This window comes from Bos javanicus, chromosome 25 (assembly GCF_032452875.1).
Source record: "Bos javanicus breed banteng chromosome 25, ARS-OSU_banteng_1.0, whole genome shotgun sequence".
Classification (NCBI taxonomy): Eukaryota; Metazoa; Chordata; class Mammalia; order Artiodactyla; family Bovidae; genus Bos; species Bos javanicus.
In genome coordinates, this window is record NC_083892.1 from 33,331,998 (window position 1) to 33,355,087 (window position 23,090).

Below are 23,090 nucleotides of genomic sequence, written 5' to 3' on the forward strand. Positions count from 1 at the left end.
TTTCTACAGTGTGGATGAACCTTGAAAATGTTATGCTAATTGAAATGAGCTAGACACAAGAGCCCACATACTGTATGATTCTGTTAATATGAAATATCCAAAATAGTCAAATCCATGGGGACCAAGAGTAGATTAGTGGTTGCCAGAGGCTGGAAAGGGAGAATGTGGAATGACAGTTTAATGGGTATTGGGTTTCCTTTTGGACTGATGAAAATGAAATTAGACAGTGGTGACCATTGCACAATACTATGAATGCACTAAACACTACTGAATTTTAAAATGGTTAAGATGGTAGATTGTACGTTCTGTGTATTTTATCACATTAAAAAAAGTTACCAAGGGATTTCCCTGGTGGCCCAGTAGCTAAGACTCGACCCTCCCAATATAGGGGGCTGGGGTTCGATCCCTGGTCAGGGAACTAGATCCCAGCAGATGCAACAAAGATTGAAGGTGCTGTGTGCCGCAACTAAGATCCAGTGCAACGAAATAAAAAAAATTAAGTGACCAATAAGGAAAGAACTCACAGTAAAAAAGTTAGAGTGAAAAAGTTGGCTTAAGATTCAACATTCAGAAAACTAAGATCATAGCATCCGGCCCCATCACTTCATGGCAAATAGATGGGGAAACAATGGAAACAGTGACAGACTTTATTTTGAGGGGCTCCAAAATCACTGCAGATGGTGACTGCAGCCATGAAATTAAAAGACGCTTGCTCCTTGGAATAAAAGTTATGACCGACCTAGACAGCATATTAAAAAGCAGAGACATTACTTTGCCAACAAAGGTCCGTCTAGTCAAAGCTGTGGTTTTCCCAGTAGTCATGTATGGATGTGAGAGTTGGACTATAAAGAAAGCTGAGCGCCAAAGAATTGATGCTTTTGAACTGTGGTGTTGGAGAAGACTCTCGAGAGTCCCTTGGACTGCAAGGAGATCCAACCAGTCCGTCCTAAAGGAAATCAGTCCTGAATATTCATTGGAAGGACTGATGCTGAAGCTGAAACTCCAATACTTTGGCCACCTGATGCAAGGAACTGACTCACTGGAAAAGACTGTGATTCTGGGAAAAATTGAAGGCAAGAGGAGAAGGGGACAACAGAGAATGAGATGGTTGGATGGCATCACTGACTCGATGGACATGAGTTTGAGTAAGCTCTGGGAGTTGGTGATGGACAGGGAAGCCTGGCATGCTGCAGTCCATGGGGTTGCAAGGAGTTGGACGCGACTGAGAGACTGAACTAAACAACTGAACCGAAGAAGAGAAATAGACAAGTCACAGATTTGAAAAAATATATACTTGCAAGACATAGATCTGACAAACAACTTGTATCCAGAATATGTAAAAAACTCCAAACAAATCCATAATAAAAAATTAAAACCCAAAAAAAACAGGCAAAATATACCTGAACCTTAGACACTTCCTAAACGAAGTTTTATAAATTAGTTGAATGTAATTTTCTGCAGGAAAATGCATTAAAATCAAGGGATACCACTATATATCTATTAGAATGACCAGACTGAAAAAGAATATGTGAATATATGTATACATATACTTATGTGTGTGTGTGTGTGTATGTGTGTGTGTGTGTGTGTGTGTGTATACACACACATATATAGCCCCCTGGTGGCTCAGATGGTAAAGCATCTGCCTGCAATGTGGGAGACCCAAGTTTGATCCCTGGGTTGGGAAGATCCTCTGGAGAAGGAAATGGCAACCCACTCCAGTCCTCTTGCCTGGAAAATCCCATGGTTGGAGGAGCCTGGTAGGCTACAGTCCATGTGGTAGCAAAGAGTCGGACACAACTGCGCAACTTCACTTTCTTTCTTTCTACACACACACACACACACACACACACACACACACACACACATGCTGTATGCTTCCACTTCTAAAGGATGAAATTTAAACACTAACAGTACCACTCTTCTTTATCGTTAGGGAGAACATAAAAAATAGGAAAACTGTGAGGAAAGTTCTGACCATTTCTTGTTTGGTTGAACATACACTTTTCTCATCACCCAGCCAATTCTGTCCCTAGTTGCTCTAGAGAATATTCTAAAACGACAGAAATTGTCTCTACTTTGACTGATGTTAGGTACTGAATGTTTGTGCCTCTCCAAACTTCATTTGTTGAAGCCATAACCCCCAAGGTGCTGGCATTTAGAGATGAGGCTTTGGGGAGGTAATTAGGTTTAGATGAGGTCATGATGGTGGGGCCCCCAGAATGGGATTAGCAACCTTATAAGAAGAACAAGACCAGAGTGCTCTCTCTGCCTAATGAGGACGCAGCAAGAAGACAGCCATCTACACACCAGGAAGATAAACCTCAAGAACCAAATCCACTGGCACTCTGATCTTGGACTTCCAGCCTCCAGACCATGAGAAATAAGTGCCTAATATGTAAGCCACCCCGGCTATGGTATGGCTTATCAAGACAGTTGGGCCGTGGGTCATACAAGTGTATGTATTTGTTAAAGCTCATCAAATCACACACTTAAGATGTGTGCATTTTCTATATTAAATTTTATCTTAAGGAAATGTAAAGGCATATTTAATACCAATTAATAGGTTTTCCTGTTAAGGTGGTATGGGTTACCAACTCTAAAACGATTTCTCTGAGCAAATAAATACAAAATAGGAGGTAGTATTTCTTCACTGTTGGAGGGGAATGCACATACATGGAAAGGAGAAGTCTAGAAGTTTGGTTTAACCAAACTAGGGTGCTGGACAGCAGTTGAGTGCATCAATATGAACTCACGGTTTGCAATGTGTGCATCTGTGTTTGCATATTTATCTGTGTGTATGTGTCTGTGTGTAGCTGGAGATTACACGATAAGCAAAAGGGGTAAAATGTAAATCAGCAATGACTCCAGGTTAAGAAAAAACCTCGGGAAGGGAAATCCACTTCGGACGCGAAGCTCTGTGAGCGTCCACACGCTCACTGCACCATCCCTTCCAGAATCAAGAAGAAGTGCCACGTGGATTTTCCCACTTGGAAGAGGCAGCGGCGGCCGCGGCCTGACAGAAAGAAAAGAGGGCAGGCCGGGAGCCAGGGCACCTGGACCCGCGTCCCAGTTCGCCGCGGCCTCGCAGGATGGCCCCGGTCCCCTGGACCTCACCGTCCTGTCCACACCGCGAGGCGGCCAGACTCTCCAGTCACTCTGTTTTCACCACTCTGGTTGGTTCCGAAGCCAGAATGGCGCGCGCGCCAGCAGCTCAAAGACCCGCTGCAGCCCCCGTGGGGGTTTCGACTTTCCAAGAATGAGTCTCTCCTCTTGCACAGGCCGCCTCTTGGAACGCCAGGCCCTTAGCAATTTCCCTGCCTTGTCCTGAGGCCAGCCTCGAGCTCGTGATGTGATTTTCCAGGCCAAAGCTCTCCTTACCCTCAGAGCCTCCAGCTCCAACTCACCCCTGTCGCAGTCTCAGGACGGCCTGCCCCAGCTCAACAAACGTGCGGCTGTGGGGCTTTCTGACCTCCAGGGTGCTGGCCACAGAGAGATGCGTGACCCCAGGCCCAGGACTCATCAGGCTACATGACTGGGGAACAGGATTCACCTGCTGGCCTCGTCTGCTCGCACCCAGGAGACCCACAGGCTCGCTTTGCAGGCTCCAGCCTTCCCAGGCCAGAGAGAACATTCCTTTTGCTCATTGAACACATTTTTATGGGGTGTTCTGGGTTGGGTGAGCACACACAGACCCAGAGAGCTTACATTCCAAACAGGCAGGAATGTACACTTGGGCGTGGGGAGAGGTGGTCTTCAGGAGGGGAGGTAGGAGCTACTCCTGTTTTCCTAGGCCCAAAGAGGAGAAAGGAGCTTTGGTCCCTGAGAACCAGAAATGCAAAGGCCCTGAGGCCATGTCAAGTTCAAAGGATGGAAAGAGGTCAGTTAGCAGGGGTTAGCAGAGGCTGGATGTGCAAGAAGGTCAGATGCGCTTGTCACTCGAGGGGTGACATGAATATACGTGTGCATTTGCCAAGGTTCCCTGACTACAGAGCCGAGAGGGTACAGAGGAGAGAGAGTGCCCCCCGCCTTAGGATCTAGTATAGATAAGCAGGTGATGGAAGTGGGAGCTCAGACAGGCGAGTCCTCCCCATAGTAGCAACAGAAGATGGCATCTGCAGGTGGTTCCATTAGGCTCTCACCTGCCTGGGGACACTCTGGGGACCATCTGGGCCATAGCAGCCTCTATTCCTTCATGGGGGCCCAGCCAGCCCACAGGAGAGGCTTATGCCTCAGTCTCCTTGCCAAGCACTCCTGTTTGGCGACCTGTCCCAATAACACTTTTTTAAAAACAACAACGAAAAGGCTTTATTAAGATATAATTCACACACCTGGCAACTTGCCCATTCAGAGTGTACCATTTGATGGGTTTTAGTATACTGACAGATACGTGTAACCACTTTAGGATCTTTTCATCACCTCTAAAAGAAACCCCATATCCTTTAGCCATCATCCCCTGCCTCCCTCCCAGCACCCCACCAGCCCTGGGCAACGACTAATCTACTTTCTTTTATTTTTAACTCTTTTTTTTTTTTTTTTTTTAGTATAAGTGCTTTAAAACGTCGTGTTACTTCCTACTGTTAATGGACTTTCTGTCCCTGTAGGAATGGCATGCTCTTTGCCCCCTGCATCTGGGGACTGACTCCTACCCTAGTGCCCCAGGTGCTGGCCAGCTCTATCATGTTGACCAGTAGGGTCAGAGTTCAAGGGCCACCATCAAGTCTTCCCTGGCCTTGGATGCTAGCTATGTCCCCCTGCCTGACTCCTGGAACAGCCCCAGCAGCTGGCAGCTTCTCCTGCCAGGTCCGCTCAGCTCCCCGTTTGCAGCCTGACATGGGGAGTATCTGCTCTTCTATCTGCCCCATAAGCCAGTGTCTCAGGAGCAGTGTCTCCAAACCCCAAGGCCAGACCCCAGGGCCTTCCATGTAGGGCCTGCTTCTGCCCCTTCCCCTGTCTCAGATCCCAGACAGGCTCCAACCACCTAGCTGAAGCCTGTTCTTCTTCTCTTCATCTCTCCAGGGTAGGCCCTCTGTTCGTCCCATTCGCCTTCCTAGGATCCACCCTGACCTTCCTAGACGCCTTGGGGAGGGGAGCATCCCCATCTCAGAAACACAAGGGGAGGCCAGGTGGCCATCCAAAGTGGGCAGGATGTCCACGGTCATCAACCCAGACTTTCCTCCTTTTCTTTCATGTCAGTCGCTCAGCCATGTCCAACTCTTCATGACCCCATGGACTGTAGCCCACCAGGCTCCTCTGTCCATGGGACTCTCCAGGCAAGAAAACTGGAGTGGGTAGTCATTCCTTTCTCCAGGGGATCTTCCCAGCCCAGGGGTCAAACCTGGGTCTCCCGCATTACATGCAGATTCTTGCAGTAGTTGAAACTTCTTCCCATGGAGAAGTCATTTCATCTGGTTTGGAGGGGCTGGTCCTTCCCAATCCCCCCTCCTAGAAGTAGTCTTGTGACTCGGGCCTGAGTGAAATACACAGAGAAAGGGAGGGAGAGAGAGATTTGGGAGTGGATGATGCCGGCTAGATGACTGTACCCACTGTGGGTACTTTCAGGATAGGATGCCCCAGAACGACCGGGTCAGGGATGGACATGTGACCCCAGCAGGATAACTGGTCTTCTCTGAGATCTGACATTTGGCAGCTGCGAGGAAGACTGTCCTTCTTCCTTTTGTACTGAGAAATTGAAGGATAGTGCTTGGGGCTGTCAGACACCAGCCTTTCCGAGGGAGACCAGCACACAAGGGGAGCCACAGTCAAAAGTTGGAGAGAGAGAAACCTGGTCACGTAATTTCCACTCCAGCACCTGGCCATACCCTTAGACTTCTCAGCGACCAGGGTCAAAGACTTCATTTCCTGCTGAAGTCATTTGAGTAGAGTTACTTTCCAAGTGGCTCAGTGGTAAAGAACCCGCCTGCCAATGCAGGAGATGGGAGTTCAATCCCTGGGTTGGGAGGATCCCCTGGAGAAGGGAAAGGCAACCTACTCCAGTATTCTTGCCTGGAAAATCCTATGGACAGAGGAGCCTGGAGGGCTCCAATCCATGGGGTTGCGAGGAGTCCGCATGGCTTAGCAGCTAAACAACAAGAAATCACTTGTGACTGACGCTTGCTGGCATCCATGGGAAACTGCGTCAGGTGGACTGTAAGTCTCCTCCCAGGGACTTCCAGGGGGTCCAATGGCCAAGACTCCCAATTCTCAATGCAGAGGGTAGCCCACGTTCCAAACTAGATCCAGCAAGCCACAATGAAGAGCGAAGATCCCACGTGTCATAACCAAGACCCAGCGTGGCCAAATAAACCATTGTTTTTTTTAAGGCCCCTCCCAGCCAGGAACTTGGACAGTCAGTGTTGCCCAGAGCCCACCCTCTGCTCTCCTCTTCAGGCTCTGCCCTCTCCAGGGCCAACCCACCCACGCCAGCTTTGATGATGGTCAACTTGCTGTGGACTCAGGGAGCAAACAGTATGATTCATCTTCCCCAACGCGGAACCCTGGGACGACTCTGCGTACCTGGACTTGCTAGGCTCTCCTGGTCAACAGCTGGCTCTCGGCCCCTTTTTGGAGGACAGCCCTTGGCCTGCTGGAGGCCTCCCTGCACTTGCAGAGAGTTAGACGCCAAGCAACCTTCCCATCCCTTGCTACCACAATCCCTAACCACTGGCTTACACCGGCAGAAACCATCACTCTCAGAAACAATCACTCTGATGCCAGTCTCAGGCCAAGAAGCCTAAGTATACTCCAGAGTCCCCTCAGGGGTGGGTGCTGGGGTTCTGCACTTTTTATTGCTTGACTCCTTCTCCTGTGTTGTCCTACGTCCCCCACCACCCCTTCCCAGGCTCCCCTGGGAGCACCTCCTTAATGAATCATTCACACAGAAATTTGCATCTCAAGGTCTGCTTCTAAGAAACCCAACCTCAGACAGCTCCCAAGCCTGAAACTCCAGATCTAAGTGTTTACTGCAAACCTCAATCTGTTTATCCAAACTCCTCAGGGCATGTCCAGCTGGCCAGTCCACCAAACTCCATAAACGCCATCCTTTTTGATCCCACGTCTACTCCTACTTGCTACCCACTCTGTCTCCTGCTCCCAAAGTGGGAGGGTCATCATCAAGCCTCATCCCCACTCTCCATCTATGATATCCAGTCAGTTCCCCTCCATTCTGCCAATCTTCCTCACCACAGTTCAAGTTCAAATATCTGGACTTGATATCTGTGACTCTCCCCCCCCCCCACTCCATGGCTCCCCATCATTAAAGATAACAACTTCTGGCCATGATGTTTGAGACCCTCCAGGTCTCCCTGATGTCTGCTGCTCTGAACCCTGCCTCTGGCTGGGCACAGGGAACAGAGAGGGGATGGAGCTGAGTCCAGCCCGGGCGTGACCCTGGGAAGACACCCTCCCCCGGCCCAGCCCTCTCTCCTCCTCCCCACCACAGCCGGCAGCCTCTCTCCTTCATTTAGGAAAAAGAATTTTCATAATTCAATTATTCAGAATTTTCTGGCACTCCATTTCACAATCCGATCTCTGTGGCTCTGTTTCCCACTGGGTGTTTGTATTTTGACGGTCTCTAGCTGGGCTTTGGGCAACTCAACATTTCAACCATCAGATGTGTCCTCTTGTGTCCTCTGGTTGTGTTTCCTTGGACCTCTTCTCAGAGCCTTCATGTCTGGCAATGGGCTTCCTGGGTAACATCGTCAAACAACCATCTGGATGTCTTTAGACGGGGACCGGGGCTGGAAATCAATCCACGGGGTTGCCACTGCCTTCTCCCCCAGCCAGCACTCCTGTGGGCCATCTGAGTCACAGCAGGCCAGCGTTCCTGGCTTGCTCCCACCCCATGTGGGGTCCAGAAGGACCACTCACCGGGCACCTGCCTGGTACCACATCCTCCCGGCTCCATCACCCTGGCTCAGGTCTTTCTCACAGGAAACGTACATCAAACTAGAAACAGAAAGAAGCGACGTGACCAAGTGCTTTTTATAGTCCACAAAATACTTTCGCATGTCTGCAGCCCATCGTGCCTGTAAGAAGTCCAGGAGGTAGGCGTGATTATAACCATCTCCACTCAGAAATGAGGAACTTGGGGGCTTGGAGAGAGGCTGCAGGCTGCTTCCCCATCTCAGCTAGACAGCAGTGGGGGTGTAGGAACTCCAACTCAACCTTTGGCCTCCAATTGCTATGCTTTTTTCTGAAATAAACAGATACATAAATACAACCAGGTGTGCCTAGTGAGTGCCGAACTGCTCAGACTGCATACCGACCTGGCATCCTTGGGGTTACTGTGGTCCTGGGAGGTTTCCTAGGGGGGTGGCCCAGAGTTGGACCACACATTGGCAAGGAACTGGAGGAGCAGAGGGGAGGCTCAGACCTGGAGACAGGCGAGCATGATGGCAGTAACTCACACGTGTGCCTTCCCGCATCTCCTATGGAGGGGCTTCCGCCCCCCTCACACAGGCAGGAAGTCACTTTCACTCTCTCCATTTGCTCTTCTGGGGAACCGAGGCTCAAAGATGCAAGGACGTGGGTCAGGTCACGCAGGCCATTGAGGGGAAGACCCAGGCCAGGAATCCAGCGAGTGGGAAGAAGCTGGGCCCTTTGGGCCTGGCCTGGGTGCCAGTCAGACCTCTACGGAGGGGACAGGGTATAAGAAGGAGCCGTGGGGCCCTGGACCTGGGCCAAAGGCTGCAGAGCAGGGACCTTACTGACGAGGGGAAGCGGGCAAGCGTCAGCACCACCGAGTGGGCATGTGGCTATGGCTCAATTCCAATATCGGCTTTGCCACACCCTCTCTGAAGACTTTCTGGTGAGCCAGCAGGATAAACAGATAGGGAGTTCAGCTTTGGAGAGATGGCCTAAGCTGGCTCCCATCCTTCCAAGAGGAAGTGGCCGCTCTGCTCACCACAGGGAGCGGGGTCCCAAGCTCCTCAGCCATTCGGTTCTGCTTCGTTCTGCATTATTTTTTTGGCCTCTGAAACTGTTGGGGGAGGGGCGGGGAAGGAAGGTTTGTTTCCAATTGGTTTCAAAAGGCTGGAGTGAGACCTCTGTTTTCCCAAGGCACAACAGAGACTGTCTTCATTAGGGCAGGGAGCGTGAAATCCTCTCTAAGAGGTTCCGTGTGTCACCGGATGGAGCTGGGCCTCACCAGCACCACCTCACATTCAGGTCATTTCCCTGGACCAGAATGGAGAACTCCATCCTGCCAAGCTCCCCCGGCCCCAAAGGGGCAGCACAATGGCCCAGGACAGACCATGGGGACACCAGCTGCCAATCCCACAGCGCCTGACATTTTTGGAGCCAGTTGGAACCAGCCTGGGCTTGTCACTTTGACCCCTCCTCCCCCAGGAAGCCTGCCCTGACTGCCGCCACCCACAGGATCTCACAGTATGGCACGCACTGGCCTTGGCTTGGGGAAGCATCATTGCCATTTATGCCTGGTCAGACACTTCACTCGGAGAAGGCGATGGCACCCCACTCCAGTACTCTTGCTGGAAAATCCCATGGATGGAGGAGCCTGGTGCGCTGCAGTCCATGGGGTCGCTAGGAGTCGGACACGACTGAGCGACTTCACTTTCACTTTTCACTTTCATGCATTGGAGAAGGAAATGGCAACCCACTCCAGTGTTCTTGCCTGGAGAATCCCAGGGACGGGGGAGCCTGGTGGGCTGCCGTCTCTGGGGTCGCACAGAGTCGGACACGACTGAAACGACTTAGCAGCAGCAGCAGACACTTCATCGTAGCTGCCATAGTGTAGAATTTCATAACTGTCTTCCATTATGTTTCCTTATCATGTGTCATTAATTCTTTCAATTACCCATCCAACACACACTTATCAGATGGTTATTTGGGGCTAGCCACGGGGGTCTGGTGGAGAAGGGAATGGCTACCCACTCCAGTATTCTTGCCTGGAAAATCCCATGGACAGAGGAGCCTGGCAGGCCACAGTTCTGGGGTCACAGAGTCGGACACGACTGAGCGACTAAACCACCAACACCAGGGGGTTTGGGGTGTTAGGAACAAAGGCATGGTTTAGACTTAGGCTTGCCCTCAAGTTGCTCACCGGCTGATGAGAAGGCCAGACAGCTAAAGACATGTTTAAACTTAAAAGGTGCAAGTGCTGGGACTTCCCTGGTGGTCTAGCGGCCAAGATTCTGAGCTCCCAGTGCAGGGGGCCCAAGGTTCGATCCCTGGCCAGGGAACTAGAGCCCACATGCTGTAACTAAGAGTTCACATGTGGCAACTAAAGATCCCACGTGCTGCAACTAAGACCCGGTGCAGCCAGATAAATAAATAAAAATAATTTTTTTAAAGCTCAAAAAATAAAATGTGCAAGTGTTGATGCAACAGAAAAAAGGATCTGGGTGTTGGGGGAGGTTTCCCAGAAGAGGTGATTTTTGAGCTGGGTTGGAAGGAGTAAGAGCTCCCCAGCATAGACAGAGAGGAGCAAAATGATGGAGGGAGGGTGTGGAAGGGTGGGCTGGAAAAAGTATAGTAATAGCAACATGAATATCTGAGTATCTACTAGGCGTCAGGTCCTGTCCTCAATGCTTCATTTGTACTAAATGTATTTAATGATCATGAATATCAGATAAAGTAGGTAGATGGGTGCTGATTATTATTATCACCATGTTATGGATGAGGAGATAGAGGAGCAGAGAGGTTAAGCAACTTGCCTAAGGTCACACAGCCAGCAAGTGGTGGAGCTAGATGTTGACCTCAGGGCAGGCTGGCTCCAGAGCCCTGCTCTTAACTGTGACCAGGTACCGTCTCACTGAGATGCATCGCTGCGGTTCTTCCAGAGGGTTGTGGACACATTGTGCCCGTGTTCAGTCACTCAGTCGTGTCTGACTCTGTGACCCCATAGACTGTAGCCTGCCAGGCTCCTCGGTCTATGGGATTTTTCAGGCAAGGATACTGGAGTGGATTGCCATTTCCTCCTCCAGGGGATCCTCCCCACCCAAGGATCGAACTTGTCTCTTGCATCTCCAGCACTGGCAGGTGAATTATTTAACACTGTGCTTTAACACATTAAAGCACAAATAAATTAGCTTTTCAGTCTCAAATGATCAATGCCATCTCCCACACACACACACACACACACAAGTCGCACCAACCTTCACTCACTGTCTCCTTATGAATCTCCTTTCCCCAACAAGGGTACAAGTCCATCATAACAGTGTCTGTCTCTCAAGGTGCCCACCTCCCCAGCCCTGCCTTTGTGACCCGTCTAGAGGTGAACCCAGCCTTGCAGTACTTGCCGGAGGAAAAGGTTGACTAAGGCCTCCCCACAAGTCACCTGAGCTGCCAAACACCCAGAGGCCAGCCAAGCGGTGAGCATGAGTGTGAAATTTTCCAATCCGCTGCCCCCGCCGGCTTAGCCCTGAGTCCAGCTGCCCCAGGAAAGATGAGCTCACACAGGGTCTACCCAGCACCTCATGGACTCTGAACTGCAACCAGTGCTGGTGTCCCTTCCAAATCTCTTAACTCAAAAAACCTGTCTGTGAGCCCCGACCACGGAGCGTGTCCGCCACGCACGATCGGTGCTAAGGAATGGCGCCTGGGGCTGGCTCGGCTGCAGCCCAGGCCCCAAAGCAGGGTCCAGGCGTGTGGCCTCGCAGCTGAGGCAGACACGGCCAGGGCCGGCCATGGGGACCATGGAGAGAGCCTCAGGCCAAGGCTAGGGGATGGAAGCCCAGCAACAATACTGAAAGGGGATGCTCGGGTTCAGGTCTGAACTGGGGCAGTGGCCATGAGGCTAGAGAGGAGCAGGGTGCCCCCCCCACGCCCTCCCACCGCCAAAGACATTGGAAAGGCTCTGTGGATGGTGCTGGGGTTCTCCAGATTGGTTGCTGGGGAAAAGGAAAGGGACAGAGTGAAGGAAGTGGGGACCCAGACTTGTGCAGCTAAAGGCAAAAAGGAGCAGTTCTTGAGCTGTGTATCACAGAGGAGAGAAAATGAGCTGAGGGATGGTGGAAAGGGAAAATGGGAAAGTGTGGATTGTGAGGGGTTTGGGGTCACCCAAGCAGAGACGTCCAACAAGCAGTTGCCCATTGGCCCACTTTTAGAAGGGAAGACAGAGATGAAGGTCAAGTCTTGGATTCCATATTCATTGAGAGTCAGGTTTTGGAAGAAAATGAGAGAGCCCAGATGAACAGCCAGACCCAATGGAAAAAGGGGTCCAGAAGGGTTTTGGAGGGGGAGTGTTCCAGCTGGGGATTAAGAAAAGTTAAAGGACTAACAAATGAAAGTCAAGTGGGATGGAGAGAAGCCAGCAGAGAAAAGTCACAGAATTCCTGGGAGTTGTGGGGTTCAAGAAGCAGAAGGCCAAACTGGGCCAAACCCAGTTCAGATGGGGTGGGCACAGAGAAAAGGTCACTGGGTATAGAGAGCAGGGCATTTCCCCCTACAAGAGTCCAGTGACCAAGAGAATGTTCTCTCAGACGAACGCCAAAGAGAAAAAAGTCCATGCATCATATTAACAAAAATATGCATACAAGAATGTTCATAGCAGCTCTATTCATAACAGCTCCAAGCTGGAAACAACCCAGATACCCATCAATTGATGAATGGATAAACAAATCATGATATAGTCACACAGTGGAATTGTTTCAGTAATGAAAAAGGAATGAACTTCAGCTAGAAGCAATAACATGGATGAATCCCAAAAACATTAGGCTGAGCAAGAATAACCAGACTCAGAGGAGTACCTACTGCTTGACTCTATTCATAAGAAGTTCTACAATAGGCAAAACTAACTTCCAGTGATAAAGGTCATAATGACAGTTATCTGAGAGAATGGGTAAGTCTCCTGGAAGGAATATGAAGGCGATTCCTAAGGAACTGAAAATACTCTAGGTCTTCATCTGAGTGGCAGCTGTATGAGCGTATACATATGCAAAATTCATCAAGCTGTGCATAGCTGTTTGTAAATTTTAAAAATATTTTTATTTATGTATTCGATTGTGCCAGGTCTTAGTTGCAGCATGCACACTCTTAGTTGTGGCATTTGGGATCTTAGTTCCCTGACCAGGGATCAAACCCAGGCCCCCTGCATTGGGAGCATGAAGTCTTAACCACTGGACTGCCAGGGAAGTCCCTGTAAATTTTACCTGAATGAAAATGTAAAGTTAAGAAAAGGCAGAGACCAGGTGAAATCACAGAAAATGATGGAATGGACAAGTTAAAGAATCAGTCCTTCCACTGAAACAACCACAACTTGGGAAAAATGGACTTAATCAGCTTTTGGAGGACTCTGGAATCTAATCCAAAATTTACAGCTACCAGGAAGATGCTTAATGAAGAGAAAGGAAAACTGAACTTCAGCAAGAGGACACCGTGACATTCTCACCCACCTGACTCTCATTTCTCATTCTCCAGCATGGTAGCAGCTGTGGGGATGACATAACAGCCGGCACTCCTGATGTAACTGACTGGTGATGGGGGCTAATATAGAACCTTGTTCTTAAAAACTGGAATTGCATGTTTTGATCTCACTGGTGGGTCCCTGAGGAATGACTCGGAAGCTGACTGTTTTTATGCTCTCCCTCGTCAACACACACACACACACACACACACACACACACCCCTGGAGTGACTTTCCAGGCAGCAGCAGCATCTGCGGAAGGATTTAAAGTCATATACACTTCATGTCCTCCTGCGGCAAAGGGATACGTGGGACAAGTGGCTGACAGACCCCCCCCCAAAAAAAAAAAAAAAAAAAACTGGGAAGGAGGAGAGAGAGAAGGATGGTTATTAGGGAAATAACAGCTGAGAGGGGCCACTGCACACACTGGGAGAAGAGTGCAGTGTGCATGCCCAGGATGTAATGAATACTCAGAAAAGACCTGAGATGTCAGGACTCCCCTGGTAGGCCAGTAGCTAAGACTCCAAGCTTCCAAAGCAGGGGGCCCAGGTTCATTCCCTGATGAGGGAACTAGATCCCACATGCAACAACTAAGAATTTGCATGCTGCAACTGAGTTCACATGCTGCCAACTAAGGATCCTGCATGCTGCAACTAAAACCCGGCACAGCCAAAAATGTCATTAGGTTCCACCTCTGATAACTCTGTGGGCTCTGCACAAGCAGAGGGTGAGGGCTAAGGTGGAGGCGTAAGCAGCATGGCTTAGGCTGAAGGAAAGCCTCAGCTCAGAGTAAAGCACAAAGACCGAGAGAGTACTACTTTTTTTCCTTTTGGTCCCAGGCACTTAAGGAAATCTCAGTCATGTCACCTGCTGACTACTGAGACAGTAAAATAGAGACTTTAGAGACCATACACAACAAGGAATATAGTATTTACAAAAATAGTTTAGATAAGTCACTAAACAAAGGGACCAAAGTAAACCCTGGGGAAGAGAGAAAATCTGATTTCCAGAGTTACTACATTATAATATTCAAAATGTCCAGTTTTTAACAAAAAAATTATCAGGCATACAAAGAATCAGGAAGTACAGCTCATTCATAGGGGAAAAATTAATCAACAGAAACTATACCTGAGGAAGTCTGATCACTAGACTACTAGATAAAGACTTAAAATATAGTGTTTTAAATACACTCAAAGAACTAAAGGAAACTATAAACAAAGAACTGAGGATATCGGGAAGGCAATACATAACAAAGAGATAGAAAAAAATATTTAAGGAACTAAATAGACATTCTAGAGCTGACATTGGAGAAGGCAATGGCACCCCACTCCAGTACTCTTGCCTGGAAAATCCCATGGAAGGAGGACCCTGGTAGGCTGCAGTCCATGGGGTCACTAAGAATCAGGCACGACTGAAGCAACTTAGCAGCAGTAGCAGCAGAGCTGACGTGTGTGTGTGTGTACACACTCTCTTTTCTCCAAAAGAGAAAATTAATGAAGAATTTTATACCCAGTAAAACTATCTTTCAAAAAGATTTGGGCAAAATTAAGACATTCCCAGATAAACAAAACCTGAAGAAGTTCATTGCTAGCAGCCCTGCTCTATGATAACATTAAAGGGAGTACTTCTGGTTGAAATGCAAGGACGTTAGATGTAATTTGTGGCCATATGAAGAAATAAAAATTTTAGTAAAGGTAACTACCTGAGTAAACACAAAAGCCAATAATTTTATAATTCAATATTTTTAGACTCAAGGACACAAGTAAAAGGAAGGAAAAGAAAAAAAAATTTTTTTAAGGCAAACTGTAATTAAAAGAGTTGAAATGGTTAAACTAATATGAAATTTAAAAAATTTAAGTCAAAAACTGTTACAACAAAGACATTAATTATTAATGAGAGAGTCAATTCATCAAGAAGATATAACAATTAAAAACATTTATTCACAAAACGGAAGACCTTCAAAATATATAAATCAAATATTGACAGAACTGAACAGAAAAATAGACAATTCTCTATTAAAGTTGGAGACTTTAATAGTGCACTTTCAATAATGGATAGACTGGGATTTTCCTGGTGGTCTAGTGGTGAGAATCTGCCTGCCAATACAGGGGACCCGGGTTTGAGCCCTGGTCTGAGAAGATTCCACATGCCACAGGGCAACTAACTCTGTGCGGCTGCACTGTAGAACCTGTGAGCCATAGCTACTGAGCCTGAGTGCCACAGCTACTGAGCCTGAGTGCCCTAGAGTCTGTGCTCTGCAACAAGAGAAGCCACCTCTATGAGAAACCCATGCACCGCAACCAGAGAAAGCCTGCAGGCAGCACTGAAGACCCAGAGCAGCCAAAAATGAATAAATAAAGAGCCACATGTTGGCTCTTAAAAAAGAAAAAAAATGTCTAGACCATCTAGACAGAAGATCAATAAGGAAAAAGAGGACATGAACATTACAAAACAATCAGACTTAATTAGACCTACACAGAACACTCCAGTAGACAACAGCTAGAATACACATTTTTCTCTAGGGCACAGAGAACATCCCTCAAGATAGACCATATGTTGGGCCCAATGTGAGTTTCCATAAATTTTAAAAGATTGAAATCATATCTTCTCTCACCACCACAGAATGAAGCTAGAAACCAGTAACAGAAGGAAAAGGAAACAAGCCACATATGTGGGAATTTACACAATTGTAAATAATGATTTACGATTAAAGAAAGAAATCAAAAGGCCAATTAGAAAATACTTACAGATTATCCACGTGGGGATGTCCCAGTCTCTCCAGCTGGGCCTAGGATGTGCCAGACAAGGGACGGCGGTTCCTGGCAACCGGGGGCTACCCTTCTCACTCTCCTCTCCGGCCCTCGGGGCTCCTGCCCACCTGTTGGTGGTGTGTGGAGGGCAGGCATGGGGCACCAGCTGACCCTCGATCCTCAGTCTCCAGCCCCTGCCTCACAGGTGTCTGCTGATGCCATGGCACTCTCACCTCACCTTCTTGGCGTGTCTCGTGAGAGGCCCTCCCCGCGGCCGGGCGGTGGGGGATCCCACCGTGAGCATGTCCCACCTGGCCCTCTTAGGTGCCCCTGGAGCATCTGGGTCACCGCTCAGCTGCCCAAGGCCGAGTGATGGCATCCTTTCCCTTTCCCAGCAAGCTCCTCAGGTCTCCTCCACGGTGCTGTGTCAGGTGAAGAGCTCTGTTTGGGGGGTGCTGTGGTCCGTAAGGAAGGCAGGCGCCCGTGCCCCCTTGTTGGTGTGGGAGCGATTGCGGCGGGCTGGGCAATGCGAAGGGGGCTGGCACTCTTGTCCAATGAGGCCCCTCCCTTGTGAGGCCCTTTGCTTACCTCTGTTGGCCGGAAAGGGAGGTGACGCGTGGGCGACTCTGCGCCCTGCATGAAAAAAGCCTTTTCTGGTGACACACGAGGAAGCCTTGAGGTACCAGACTCCCCCAGCCGCCCCTCCCCCAGAAAGCGAAGTGGCCACTGTGGTGACTGCCGCAGCGTGTGGACAGACCCTACCCCCCTCCCCAAGACAGACTAAAGGAGAACACGGCATACTGAAACACAGGAGATGTAGCAAAAGCAGTGTTGAGAGGGAAATTTACAGCAGTTGATGCCTACATTAAAAAGGAAGAAAAATCTCAAGGCAACAATCTAACTCTATACCTAAGGACCTAGAAAAAAAAGAGCTAACTAAACCCAAAGCTAGCAGAAGGAAGTAAATATAGGAATTAGAGTAGAGATTAATGAAATAGAGAGAGAAAAACAATAGAATCACGACAAAATTGACATAGCGTTAGCTTGACTAAGAGAAAAACAGTTCAGTTCAGTTCAGTTCAGTCGCTCGGTCTTGTCCGACTCTTTGCGACCCCATGAACTGCAGCACGCCAGGCCTCCCTGTCCATCACCAACTCCCGGAGTCCACCCAAACCCATGTCCATTGTGTCGGTGATGCCATCCAACCATCTCATCCTCTGTCGTCCCCTCCTCCTCCTGCCCTCAATCTTTCCCAGCATCAGGGTCTTTTCAATGAGTCAGCTCTTCTCATCAAGTGGCCAAAGGATTGGAGTTTCAGCTTCAACATCAGTCCCTCCAGTGAACACCCAGGACTAATTTCCTTTAGGATGGACTGGTTGGATCTCCTTGCACTCCAAGGGACTCTCGAGAGTCTTCTCCAACACCACAGTTCAAAAGCATCAATTCTTCTGTGCACAGCTTTCTTTATAGTCCAATTCTCACATCCATACATGACTACTAGAAAAACCACAGCTTTGACTAGACGGACCTTTGTTGGCAAAGTAATGTCTCTGCTTTTTAATATGCTGTCTAGGTCGGTCATAACTTTCCTTCCAAGGAGCAAGCGTCTTTTAAATTCATGGCTGCAATCACCATCCGCAGTGATTTTGGAGCCCAGAAAAATAAAATCAGCCACTGTTTCCACTGTTTCCCCATCTATTTGCCATGAAGTGATGGGGCCAGATGCCATGATCTTCGTTTTCTGAATGTTGAGCTTTAAGCCAACTTTTTCTCTCTCCTCTTTCACTTTCTTCAAGAGGCTCTTTAGTTCTTCTTCACTTTCTGCCATAAGGGTGGTGTCATCTGCATATCTGAGGTTACTGATATTTCTCCCAGCAATCTTGATTCCAGCTTGTGCTTCTTCCAGCCCAGCATTTCTCATGATGTACTCTGCATATAAGTTAAATAAGCAGGGTGACAACATACAGCCTTGACGTACTCCTTTTCCTATTTGGACCCAGTCTGTTGTTCCATGTCCAGTTCTAACTGTTGCTTCCTGACCTGTATACAGGTTTCTCAAGAGGCAGGTCAGCTTGACTAAGAGAAAAAGAGTAGGGAATAAAAATTACTAAAATCAGAAATGAAAGAGGGGACATTACAGCTGAATTTACACAAATAAAATAAAAGGGGGATTATAAGGAAATACTGTGAACAACTATATGCCAACAAATCAGAAAACCTATCTGAAATGGTTAGAAATTCATAGAAACACACAAACTAACCACTGACTCAAGCAGAACTAGATAATTTGAATAGGCAAGGAGATCCAACCAATCCATTCTGAAGGAGATCAGCCCTGGGATTTCTTTGGAAGGAATGATGCTGAAGCTGAAACTCCAGTACTTTGGCCACCTCATGAGAAGAGTTGACTCATTGGAAAAGACTCTGATGCTGGGAGGGATTGGGGGCAGGAGGAGAAGGGGAGACAGAGGATGAGATGGCTGGATGGCATCACCGACTCGATGGACGTGAGTCTGAGTGAACCCCAGGAGTTGGTGATGGACAGGGAGGCCTGGCGTGCTGGGATTCATGGGGTCGCAAAGAGTCGGACACGACTGAGCGACTGAACTGAACTGAACTGACAATAAGTAAGGAGATTGAATTATTTATTGAAAACCTCCCAACGAAGAAGAGTCCACCAGTTGGCTTCACTGGTGGTCAACCATATATTTAAGGAGTTCAGTTCAGTTCAGTCGCTTAGTCATGTCTGACTCTGCGACCCCATGGACTGCAGCACGCCAGGCTTCCCTGTCCATCACCAACTCCTGGAGCTTGCTCAAACTCATGTCCATCAAGTCGGTGATGCTATCCAACCATCTCAACATCTGTCATCCCCTTCTCCTCCTGCCATCAATCAAAGGAAGATTTCATGCCAATTCTTCTCAAATTTTTCCAAAAAAATTGAAGCGGAGGAAATACTTGCTAACTCATTCTATGAGGCCAATATTACCTTGATAACCAAGGCCACAGACATTAAACGAAACTGCAAACTAATATTCTTTATGGATATAAATGCAAAATAACCTCAACAAAATACTAGCAAACTGAATTCAGCAGCTTATTAAAAAACTATACACCGTGAGCAAGTGTGATTTCTCCCCAGAATGCAAGTGGTTCAACATATGAAAAAATGAAGCCATGTAAAATACCACATTAATAGAATGCATTTTTAAAGCATAATTATTTCAACTGATGCATAAAGAGCGTTTGACAAAATCCAACACCTTTTATGGTAAAAATAAAAATACCCAATAAACTAGAAATAGAAGTTCCTCAACAAAATAAAGGCCATGTATGTAAAACTTAAAGCACACATCATACTCAGTGGTGAAGGGCTGAAAGCTGTTTCTCTGAGATTGGGAATAAGACAACGATGCCCATTTTTGCTACCTGATAGCACAGTACTAGAAAATCAAGCCAAAACAATTAGGCAGGAAGATGAAATAACAGGTATTCAAGTTGGGAAGAAAAGTAAAACTATCTCCAGTCATAGATGATATGGTCTTATATGTAAAAAAACCCTAACGAATTCACACACAAACACATATACAACTACAAAAGCTATAAATTCAGCAAAATTGCAGGATATAAAATCAACCCACAAAGACCAGTTGTCTTTCTATACACTAGCAATGAACAATACAAAAAGACTTTTAAAGAACAATTCCGTTTACAATAACATCAAAAATGACTAAAAACCTCTTAGGGATAAACTTAATCAAGGAGGTGTGATTCCTGGACACTGTAAAATACAAAACATTGCTGGAAGAATTTTAAAAGACCGAGATAAATGGAAAGATAGGCTGTGTTCATGAATTAAATCCTCACGGTGATGGTCAGTTGATTTTTGACAAGGGTGTCAACACTGTTCAATAAGGAAAGGACAGTTTTTTCACCAAATGGTGATGGGAAAACTGATTTTCCTCATGCAAAAGAACAAAATCGAGCCCTTATCTTACAGCATATACAAACACTTGCTCAAAATTGATTAAAAATCTAAATTTAATAACTAAAACTATAAGGCTTTTAGAAGAAAACATAGGAAAGAATCTTCATGACCTGTTAGGATTTCTTTAAAAAAGCTTTTCAAATGGTGCTGGGATAATCAGATATCTGCGTGGGGAAAAAAAAAAGAACATTTATTCTCTCTATACAGTACACAAAAATTAATTTGAGATGGATTCTAGACCTGGAAGTAAAAGGTAAAGTTACAAAGTTTAGAAGAAACCGAGAAAATAGCTTTTCAATCTGGAGGTAGGCAAGTGTTTCAAAAATTTGAAAAAAAGTTTTTAAGAAAAAATTTGTATTTTAATATTTTTAAAATAAAAAATTTAAATTACACTTTATCAAAATTAAAAACATGTTCTTCAAAAGACACCGACAAGAAAAAAAAAAGACACTGACAAGAAAATACATAGAATAACCGCAGAATTGGGAGAAAATTTTCACAAAACATACATCGGACAAAAGACTTGAATGTAGAATATATACAGAATTCCTGCAAATCAGGAAGAAGACAATGCAATTAAAAATGGACAAAAGACTTGAAAAGACATTTCACAGAAGAAAGTACAAAAATAGTAAACACATCGAAAAGTGATCAGCATCACTAATCAGTGGGGAAATGCTTAAAATCATAATGATACTACTATATACCCTTTTAGAAAAGTTAAAATGAAAAAGACTGACAATGTTAAATGTTACAGAGGATATGGAGACATTGAAACTCTCATATGTTACTGGCTGAAATGTACATTGGAAGATGGTTTGACAATTTCTTAGAGTTAAACATATGCTTGCCATATAGTCCAAAAACTCTACCTATTCTTGAGGATTTACCCAAGAGAAATGGGTATATCCACACAAAGACTTGAACACAAACACTCAGAGCAACTTTATTTCTAATAGCCCCAAACTATTAAACCCCAAATGTCCCTCTACAGGAGAATGGATAAACAAACTGTGGGATGTCCATACAGTGGGGAAGTATTTGGAACAAAGTACAAGCAACATCATGGATAAATTTCAAAAATATTACACTGGGAATCAATTCCCTGAGAGTCCAGTGATTAGGACTCAGCACTTCCACTGCCATGGCCCAGGTTCAAACTCTGGTTGGCAAACTAAGATTCCTGCGCGTGATCAACAACAACAACAACAAAATCATGCCAAATGAAAGATAAAATTCTAGAACAGGCAGACCCAACTCATGGTGATAGAAGACAGTGAAGAGTATAAGTGAAGGGGTTAGATGCTCAGTCATGTCTGATTTTTTTGCAACCCGTGAACTTTAGCCCATCAGGCTCCTCTGCCCATGGAATTCTTCAGGCAAGAATACTGGAGTGGATTGCCATTCCCTTCTCCAGAGGATCAAACCCAGTTCTCCTGCCTTGCAGGGAGATTCTTTACTGTCTGAGCCACCAAGGAAGTCTGATAGAAATCAGACCAACAGTTGATTCTGAGGGGTTGCTGCTGCTGCTGCTGCGTCACTTCAGTTGTGTCCGACTCTGCATGACCCATAGAGGGCAGCCCACCAGGCTCCCCCGTCCCTGGGATTCTCCAGGCAAGAACACTGGAGTGGGTTGCCATTTCCTTCTCCAATGCATGAAAGTGAAAAGTGAAAGGGAAGTCGCTCAGTCGTGTCCGACTCTTCGCGACCCCATGGACTGCAGCCTACCAGGCTCCTCCGTCCATGGGATTTTCCAGGCAAGAGTACTGGAGTGGGGTGCCATTGCCTTCTCCATCTGAGGGGTTGGGACATGTGAAATGAGCACAGAAAGTTTCACAGGTGATGGGAATGTTCTGAGTTTTGATATGCCTTTGTCAAAACTGATTGAATGATACACTTAAGGCTGCATCATTTCACTGTAGGCAAATTACACCACAATGAAAAAGAACTTTTTTAAAAGACTTGCTAATACCAAATGTCAGTGAGTATTTAGGGCTTTCTTTCATCTGTTACAGATGAGAAAGGAAAATGGTGCCGTCGGTTTGGAAAACAGTTTGGCGGTTTGAACAGATTCACGCTGATGTGTGGCAGAAACCAACACAACATTGTAAAGCAATTATCCTCCAATTAAAACTAAAGTTTTAAAAAAATTGCACATACCCTTACCATATGGCCCAGTGATCCCACTTCCAAGCAGATTTCTAAGAGAAATGGAAACATGTGTTCATAAAAAGGATTGTACACCTATGTTTAGAACATATTATTTATTCAAACTAGTCAAAATCTGGAAATTTCCCTGACGTTCATCAACAAGTGAGCAGATAAACAAATGGTGTACCCAGTGGTGTTCTACTCAGCAAGGAAAGGGAATTATTGATATACTCAGCAATGGGCTTCCCTGATGGCTGAGTGGTAAAGAACCCGCCTGGCGATGCAGGAGATTCGATCCCTGGATGGGGAAGATCCCCGGGAGGAGGGCCCAGCAACCCACGCCAGTATTCCTGCCTGGAGAATCCCGTGGACAGAGGAGCCTGGGGGGCAGGAACCTGGCAGAAAGAGCTGGACATGAGTTGAAGTGGCTTAGCATGCACACATGCCCATGAAACTTGAAATGGATGCAGCTTATTGTGTGTTGATTGGACCTTAATAAAGTTGAGGTTTTTAAAAAATAAAAAATATTTTTAATAAACTAATTTAAAAAGAGAGACAGTTGACCAACAGGCTGGCCTGTAGGTGGGAGTTCAGGCCACACGGGAAGTCCAGGTGTGAAATCCACACTGGAGTTCGGGCCACGTATGAAGACTTCCTTGGGCTCACCGTGACACACAGCTCCCCAGATCATCCACTATGGCTCCTAGAGATGCCTGGGACCCTGAACCCCCATCTGGCACTCCCAAGTGTTCACTGAATGAGAGGGCCTTGGCAACAAGAAATGGCATTTCCCATACATTCATTCATGTGTTTATTCAATAAAGATTTGTTGTCT

The 23,090-nt window shown here is 46.8% G+C and overlaps 1 long non-coding RNA gene across 1 annotated transcript in view; it reads right to left on the reverse strand.

Moving 5' to 3' along the window:
- The window catches only part of LOC133238596 (uncharacterized), a 50,312-nt gene that overhangs the window by 20,033 nt on the left and 7,189 nt on the right, over nt 1-23,090 (reverse strand). The window contains exon 2 of the long non-coding RNA XR_009733577.1: nt 16,114-18,192. This is a non-coding gene — a long non-coding RNA (uncharacterized LOC133238596). The remainder of the gene's footprint in view (nt 1-16,113; nt 18,193-23,090) is intronic.